Consider the following 8622-nt stretch of genomic DNA (forward strand, 5'->3'; position numbering starts at 1 on the left):
AACCCAGCAAACCTATTTATCTCCCACTGGAGGTGAGTAAACATGATTGAGATATTTTTGCATATTCCAGTTTATTTATCTTCTAATTTTGTTTTTACTTGAAGCGATTGATTTTTGCATATATTAAATTTCTCCGAATATTTAAATTTTCATGTTTTGGTTATTATTTCTCATTGTAGCTCTTTAGTTCATTTTTTTAAAATATAATTTTTATAATTCATCAATGCACTTCCATTTTCAGTCTATGAAAAAGTATCGGTATGATGAATATCCTCTCTTATATTCTTGCGGCATATCTATGGAGAAACAACTTACCAAATTTGTTGGTCGTGTCCTTACTGCACCAAAGGTATTTTTGTTTCTCCTGTATATAGTTATGGTTTTCCTTGAATTAAGAAGTAATATTGTTGGTGGTGGCATTGGTGGCGGTAATTTTACTAGTCCAATTGGTGGCACTAGTAGCCATAATCTTAGTAGTGGAATTAGTGGTGGCATTGTTGGTGGTGAAGTTCGTGCTAACTTAAGCAGTGTCATTGGTGGTAACTTTAATAATGGCATCAACGGTGGTAGCATTGGTGGTATATTGGGTAGTCTTAGTAGTGGCATTGGTGGTAGCATTACTAGCATCTTTAGTGGTTACATTGGTGGTACTAGAGACGATAATATTAGTAGTGGATTTGGTGGCATTGATGGTGACATTGGTCGTGGTGCTCTTATTAGTGCAATTGGTGGTATTGGAAGCAGTAATTTTAGTAGGACAATTAGTGGTCGTATTGTTGGTGTTGGTGTTGAAGTTCGTGCTAGTTTAAGCAGTTGCATTCATGGCCACTTTAATGATGGTATTACAGGTGGTACAATTGATGGTATATTGGTTAGTCTTAGTAGTTGCATTGGTGGTGGCATTGATGGTAACATTGCTGGTAGCTTTAGTGGTGGCATGGCTAGTTGCCATAGTGATAAAATTAGTGGTATATTGGTTAGTCTTAATAGTGGCAACGGTGGTAGCATTAGCGGTAGCTTAAGTGAAAACATTGGTGATGGCATGGCTGGTAGCTTTAGTGGTAGCACCGATTGTATGTTCATTGTTCGGTAATATTCAGAGGTAGTAGTTTTAGTTATGGTCTTGGTGCCAGTTTTATTGGCATATTAGCATCGCTAATGGTGAAAACCTTCATAGTGGTGGTATTGGTGGTAGTGCTTTAAATATGAGTGGTGCGCTCGAAACATTAACCCGCGTTATAATGTTGAGCAACTACCTTCACATCGACATCAATATCCACATTATCCTAATAATTCCTTGGAACTCCTGATGTGGCTATTTCTAATTTTGTTGCTTGTGTTACTCTCACCTATACTATCACTTTTACAAAGGCACGACATGTACTTCCCAAAAGCAGCTCAGGTTCTCCAAGAAGTTGAGAAAACTTACGCTTTTAAGTGACCCTACAAATGTTTCATCTCTTACAAAATTGTATCATAAAATCCATATTTGGAGTGGTACCTAGATTTGATTAGTAATTAGATTTTTGTTCATACTTTCACTAAACAATTATGAAAAATATTACAATTCTCAAACCCACAAAATTATAGGTAGTACATTTGACAGTTTGGCGGTTTCTATTTTTCCAATTTAATTCATGACCATTACAAATAGTTTTTAAGTAATGATCTAATATAACAATGAATTGTGGTTAATGTTGATAACATCAATGATAAACAGTACATATATTATTAGCATGTATCATCTAATCACATCATATATATATATATGTATGTATATATGTTGGTAACCTAGTAACTACATAAAACTACATTTGTCCATGCAAATAAACTGTAATATACCATTTTATATGTTATGCCGTCAAACTATTTTTTTTTTTCATTTCTCAAGAATATTGTGTCCTGTAAAAAAATTATATTCATGTATTTTATGAGAAAATAACATTGTGTAAAAATAATGTTCTATTGAATAATTACGTTTTGACTTAGTATTCTATTAAAAATCATCTTCCTAATAAAATACTATTGCTATGTAAAAAGGTATTGTTATGGAAAAAGTGGAAAAGTTGTAAATCATTTTAAAAACATAATATATATTTTAAATATGTGTTTCTCATGGGTATAAAAGAATAATTTTTCAAAATATAAAAAACAATAAAAAGATAAAAAATAGAGAAATGAGTCAAAAAAAAGTATAATTAGTTCATAACAAGTGGTTATTATTAAAAGTTACTAGTTTCTATAATCTTCCTCTGAAATTAGTTATTAACTAGTGGTTATTATTAAAACATCATAGGTTCTATAAACTTTAATTTATATATATAGATGATTGATCAAGGTTCAACAATAACCCAATTTTAATGGTAACCTAGTAACCAGTCCACAATCATGAAGATTTGTTCTCTAACTCATCATTTCTTTGTTTAATTGATTCTCTATTTATATAATGTTTGTTCTTATTGTGTATTCCTTAGATTTAAAATTTTATATAGACATGATTACCTTTTATACACTTTGTTAAACTACTATTGTATTGTGTTAGTTATCCAGTCTCTTTTATAACTAATCAATATTTTACATAGGATACAATTATAAGTTTAACAAGATAATATCATTGAACAAAATAAAATATACTTGTGTAAATTATTTATTCTCCATTAATTTAGTTTGGAATTTGTGCCTAAAATAAAAAAAACTCCAATGTAACATAATAAAGTTAAAATTTAAATACAAGCTCCAAAAAATATTACCTAATACATTAAACTTTAGTAGTGGTATTAAAATTATATTGAACACATGTATAAATATTTTACACAAAAAACAACTATATAACACAAAATAATATGTAAACGCTAAAAAAACTTACAAACTCAAATCATATATTTATTTATATTTTACTTTATTTCAAATACATTACATAATATACAATGTATAAAATATAGAACATGAGAAATAGAGCATATAATAAATAGAAACACCTAAGAAAGTACATAGTCTAAGAATTATAGCACATATAAAAATATAAAAAATGTGAAAAAATATAGAATGGTTAAAAGTTTTTTAAAGTACTAAAAAGTATTGAAAATTCAAACTCTAAGAAATTTACCTTACACATTAAATTTAGGTAGTGGTATGTAATATTAAACATACACTTAAAATTTTTAATTTCATTACAAAATATAAATAAGTTACACAAAACACAACTAGAGAACACAAAATAATAAATAAAACTTGAATATAATGTTAAACAAAATTAAATCATATATTTAAAGAAATTTGTTGCGACCTCTTAAAATTGCTCACGAACTGAGCTGATTCACTAGAAATAGCACACTCAACAGTCTCATGGGCACCAGGACAAAGCTCACAGATACTAGTGATTTAATTAACTCCATAATTAGCCAAAGAATCCACCTTCATCATCAAAGCCTTAAGCTGTAGCTGCATCTAGCTCCAGAATTCCTGCTAGCTTGCCCTGAGGTAGTCTCTGAGAAGGATTCTGGTATCATTAGCAGCCATCAATTCAATCAATTCATAAGCTTCATTATAGGTTTTAGCCCACAAGTCACCTCCTGATGCTGCATCAAACATGGGTCTAAAAGTAGCACCCAATCCATTATAGAAGCAGTTAATGATCATCCAGTGAGACATCCCATGTGAGGACACTTTCTAAGTATCTCCTTGTAGCGATCCCAAGCCTCACCCAAATATTCTCCATATTGTTGAGCAAATTGAGTAAGTATGTTTCTGATTGCAGCAGTCTTCGCCATAGGAAATAATTTAGTTAAGAACTTTTGAGCAAGATTCTCCCATTTGGTGATAGACCCTGGTGGTAGAGAATGTAACCATCACTTAGCTTTATTCCGCAGAGAGAATGGGAAAAGCCTCAACTTAATAGCATCTTTAGAAACTCCTTTGAACTTGAAAGTGTTACAGATCTCGATGAAATCTCTGATGTGCATATTGGGGTCTTCTGTCAGAGTACCCCCAAACTGAACTGAGTTCTGTATCATCTGAATCGTGCTTGACTTGATCTCAAATGTATTAGGCGAGATGGCTGGTCAAACAATGCTAGACTGAATATCATTGATCTTCGGTTGAGAGTAGTCCATCAAATCCTTTGGATTCGCTTCTGGTTCTCCGATTACCAGAAGTGCTTCTTTTTCTTCCTCAACTACGATCTCTTCTTCAACTTTCTCTCTAACTATTACAACTTCTTCCTCATCTTGATCCAGAGTTCTCTTACGAGTTCGAGAACGCATATGCATACACGCTCGCTAGAGTACCTGAAATAAGACAAGGAAACAATTAAGTAACAATGTCCGAGTCACTGAACTTTAATGAACACTGATGATAAACACATAAACGAAAAATTAACACGGATTCCCCGGCAGCGACGCCAAAAACTTGTTGGTCACTAAACACGCGCTAAAATTCACGCAAGTATATGCGTTCTTAAGTAATATAGAATAATTTGTAGTTCATTCCCACAGGGACTAGTTTAGGTTAATTTCAATCTATGTATCTATGCAATGATGTTATGGTTATTATCCAATGCTAAGACGAATAATGAATTGAGGTTATTTATACTACAATTAAATAAGAGATTATACTAAAGAATATTAACTAAGAGATTAAAGAAAATTGATTAATATTTGACATAAACATGGGATTCTAACTTCATTAAATACTTCATTCAATAGCCTTTTTGTTCTTAACCTTAACATGCAATGGTGATGACACTAAGCAGATAACATGAAACAGATAAACACCAACTTTCGTTATACAAATACCATACTACTAGACATCCACAAAAGAGATAGAAGCTGAATGGACACCAATTATATTGAGACCCTATATATCTATATAATTTGACATAATGGTTTAATGCATAAATTATCTATTGTGATTACATAGGGCAAGTAAGATGGTTTAAATTACCTACAAATCATGCATATCAAATACATGAACCTATCCTAGCATGGCATGTTCTAAACCCTTAAATTCACTTTCACTTCATTAAGAATTAACACGCTATCTTATAAGTTCGCGACACTCATAAGACGAATAAGCACAAACAATACTAGGATATCATACAATCACCACACACTAAGGCATCAAAATGAATCAACTAAATAAATCCATAATTAAAATTTGTTAGAACCCCACGATAATGATTAGCCCATAATCGGACTCATCATCAATGTGGGTTCCGATGAAAGCATGGTATAATAAACGTAGTCGTTATACTGAATAAATAATAAACCAAGTACGAAGCAAGAGTATAGGTTCACGAGCAAGAAAACTAGCATCCAAAGTTACAACTTAAAACAAAGAATCACAAGTATAAACTAGATCTTCTTTGCCTTAGTTGAATTGTGCGCTTCGGTCTTCTTACACCTTCTCCTTATGCTCTGGTATGTCTTCTTATGAAAAATGAACATAAGATATGTATATATAGCAACCCTTGCAGAGTAGAAGTCCAATGGATCAAAATTTCAGAAGAAACAGGATTTTATTTTCCGGATCTAGCACGTGCGCGCGCTTGACCAGTGCGGGCGCGCTGACGTTCTGCTCTTTGGGCACGACCGCACGCTATCACAGCGCGGGCGTGCCATCTTTCTGGAGAAATTTCTGACTTCTTCTTTTCTTGTTGATTTGAGTTGGTCTTTCACGAACTTTTATTCTAGACACCATCCGAACACCATATTAGCATCAAAATAATGCTAATTCACCCGTATTCCTAATAAATGCCTAAAATGCAAAAACACTACAAAAATACGTTATAAAGTGTCATCAATTCAAAGCTTTACAGAGCGTATAAAGTGTCATAAATGCCAGTCAATAACGAGGCGTCGCAGTATATAACAAACTCTCCCTTTCCATCGGGAAGAGCGAGCACTGGCGCTGACACCAGCCTCCTTTTTAGTTCCTGAAAGCTTTTATCACATTTCTCTGTCCACATGAAGTTTTCAGTTTTCCGGGCAAGTCTAGTCAATGGGCCGGCTATCTTGGCAAAGTCTTGCACGAATCTCCGATAATATCCTGCTAAACCCACGAAACTCCTAACCTCGGTTAAGGTAGTCGGTCTCTCCCAATTGGATACCGCCTCTATCTTGGAAGGGTTGATTAAAACTATTTTGCTACTCACCACATGTCCTAAGAACTGATCTTAAAAACTCACATTTTGAGAACTTGGCGTACAATTTTTCATTCCTCAAGATTTCTAAGACTATCTTCAAATGTTCTTAATGTTCCTGCTCGGTCCTTGAGTAGATTAGAATATCATCTATGAAAACTATCACACATATATCTAGGTACTTCTTGAACACTTTGTTCATCAAATCCATAAAGGCTACGGGTGCATTGGTTAGCCCAAACGACATGACTAAGAACTCATAATATCCATACCTAGTGCGAAAGGCAGTCTTTGGTATATGCTCTGGTTTGATTTTCAACTGGTGATATCCTGTTCTCAAATCTATTTTGGAAAAGTGTACAACACCCTTGAGCTGGTCGAATAGGTTATCTAATAACTCCTGTAGTTGAGAAGCTAGTTCCTTCATCTCAACGGGGGCTAGCCTATAAGGGGCCTTGGACACTGGTGCCATCCCTGGTGCTAGTTCTATAACAAATTCTATTTCTCTGTCGGGTGGCGATCCTGGTAAGTTCTCTGGAAACACATCCTCAAATTCATTCACTACGGGTATGTCCTGTATGTTGGGAACTTCCTTCTTAGTATCCATCACATAAGCCAAGTAGACCTCATTACCTTTCTTTAACAACCTCTTCACCTGAAGCATGGTCAGAAATTTATGGGTCCGTCGTTGACCTTTGAACACTATTTCCTTTCCATTTTGCACTTTTATCTTTACCCTATTTCGCTCACAATCTATCTGCGCTCCATTACTGGATAACCAGTCCATTCCTAGGATTATATCGAATTCTCCTAACACAAATGGGATTAAGTCAACCTCAAAGACCTTCCGTTCTAGTTCAACTTTTATTTAGGGTGTACTTGATTTACAGGAATTATTTCTCGATTTGCTATTTCTACTTGTAATACCTCACGTAAGGGTATGGCGTTAAGTTTTAACTTCTTAGCAAAATCTTGAGATATAAAAGACTTGGTCGCTCCGGAATCAAATAAAACATTTGCACGTTCGGAATTTAAAAAAGGTTACCTGCTATCATATCAGTGTTCTGGAAAGCGTCCTGAACAGTCATGTTGAAAGTCTTAGCGGCTGGGGACCGGTTGGATGCAGCTTTGCTCATCCCCGAGGCTGGGGGCCTTAATGTCGGGAAATCCTTCCTCATGTGCCCTACCTTCCCACATTGGAAACACGTCACTTTAGGTTGTGTACAGGTGTTGGCGAGGTTTCTGGTTTGGTCATACTTGTAGCATTTCAGAGGGGCTCTTGCCAAGGTACATAGTCCAAAGTGTTTCTTTCCGCATGTTTGACATTCTGGTATCGGGACGCGGGGTTGGCTATGAAATGTTGCCCTAGATTATCCGCCACCCTGTCCCACGCTCTCACTTGGGGCCTTTCTAAATCCAGGGCCTCTCACAGGTTGGGACACCACTCCCCTGACAAACCTGTTTGGAAGGCTCCTGTTCCCAGTTCCTCCTCCTCCTCCTTGACTTCCTATCTTCCTTTTCCTATTTTCCTTTTCCTTCAAACTTTGTTCACTACCTACTTCAACAATCGAGGCTTTCTGCACTAAGGTGGCATAATCTGTCAGTTCTAGTACTGCTACTCGGTTTTGGATCCACTGTTTCAGACCAAGCTGAAACCTTCGCGCTTTCTTCTCTTCGATATTCACAAACTTAGGTACAAATCATGATAACTCATTAAACATGGCCTCATACCCCGCCACAGTCATCTTATCTTATTTCAGCTCTAGAAACTTAATCTCCATCTGAGTCTCCATGAACCTAGGGAAATACTTGTCTAAGAACAATCGGGTAAATCTATCCCATAGAATCACAACTTCAGTCTCGAGGTTTCGATTAGACTCCCACCAGTAGTTAGCTTCCCCCTTTAGCATGTAAGAGGTGAAAATGGTCTTATTTCATTCTTCCACACCTAGTATTTCGAAGGACTTTTCTATTTACTTGAGCCAGGCCCGTGCCTCAACAGGGTCGGCAGATCCTAGAAACTCTGGAGGTTTGAGGGATTTGAATGCCCTGAAGGCAGTGGATGCAATCTGTTGGGAAATATGCGGCTATGGTGGAATGGGCTGTTGGTTCAGATTGGCCCTTAAAAGTTCCATAAATTCATTCATGGGGTTCCCTCCCTGGTGGGTATCCTCAGCTTTTTCTTCTACATACTCTTCTTCATCATACTCATTATAGTCTAGGTCTTCTTCACTTTTCTCATTTACTATGTGATCAGGTCCATTTCGTTGTTGGTTAACAAATTCGGCGGGACATTCCCTGGTTCCTCTTCTACGGGGTGGCATCGTTCTGATAATCAAAATATGTCAATACAGTTTCAAAATTTTTTACATTTGGATTAATTTATTCGTAGATAAGCATGTCATTTGTTATCTAGCATGTCTTTAACAAGTGCAATAATATGGACATCAATTTCTTAATAACTGCTAGATATATATCATAGG

At 35.5% G+C, this 8622-nt stretch overlaps 1 non-coding gene across 1 annotated transcript; it reads left to right on the plus strand.

The window, feature by feature from the left end:
• Nucleotides 1-3649: 3649 nt before the first annotated feature.
• LOC141669364 (small nucleolar RNA R71) lies at nucleotides 3650-3755 on the plus strand. The gene has a single exon (XR_012553651.1). It is a non-coding gene; the product is annotated as a small nucleolar RNA R71 (small nucleolar RNA).
• The last annotated feature ends 4867 nt before the right edge of the window (nucleotides 3756-8622 follow it).

Source organism: Apium graveolens, chromosome 6, assembly GCF_009905375.1.
Source record: "Apium graveolens cultivar Ventura chromosome 6, ASM990537v1, whole genome shotgun sequence".
NCBI lineage: Eukaryota > Viridiplantae > Streptophyta > Magnoliopsida > Apiales > Apiaceae > Apium > Apium graveolens.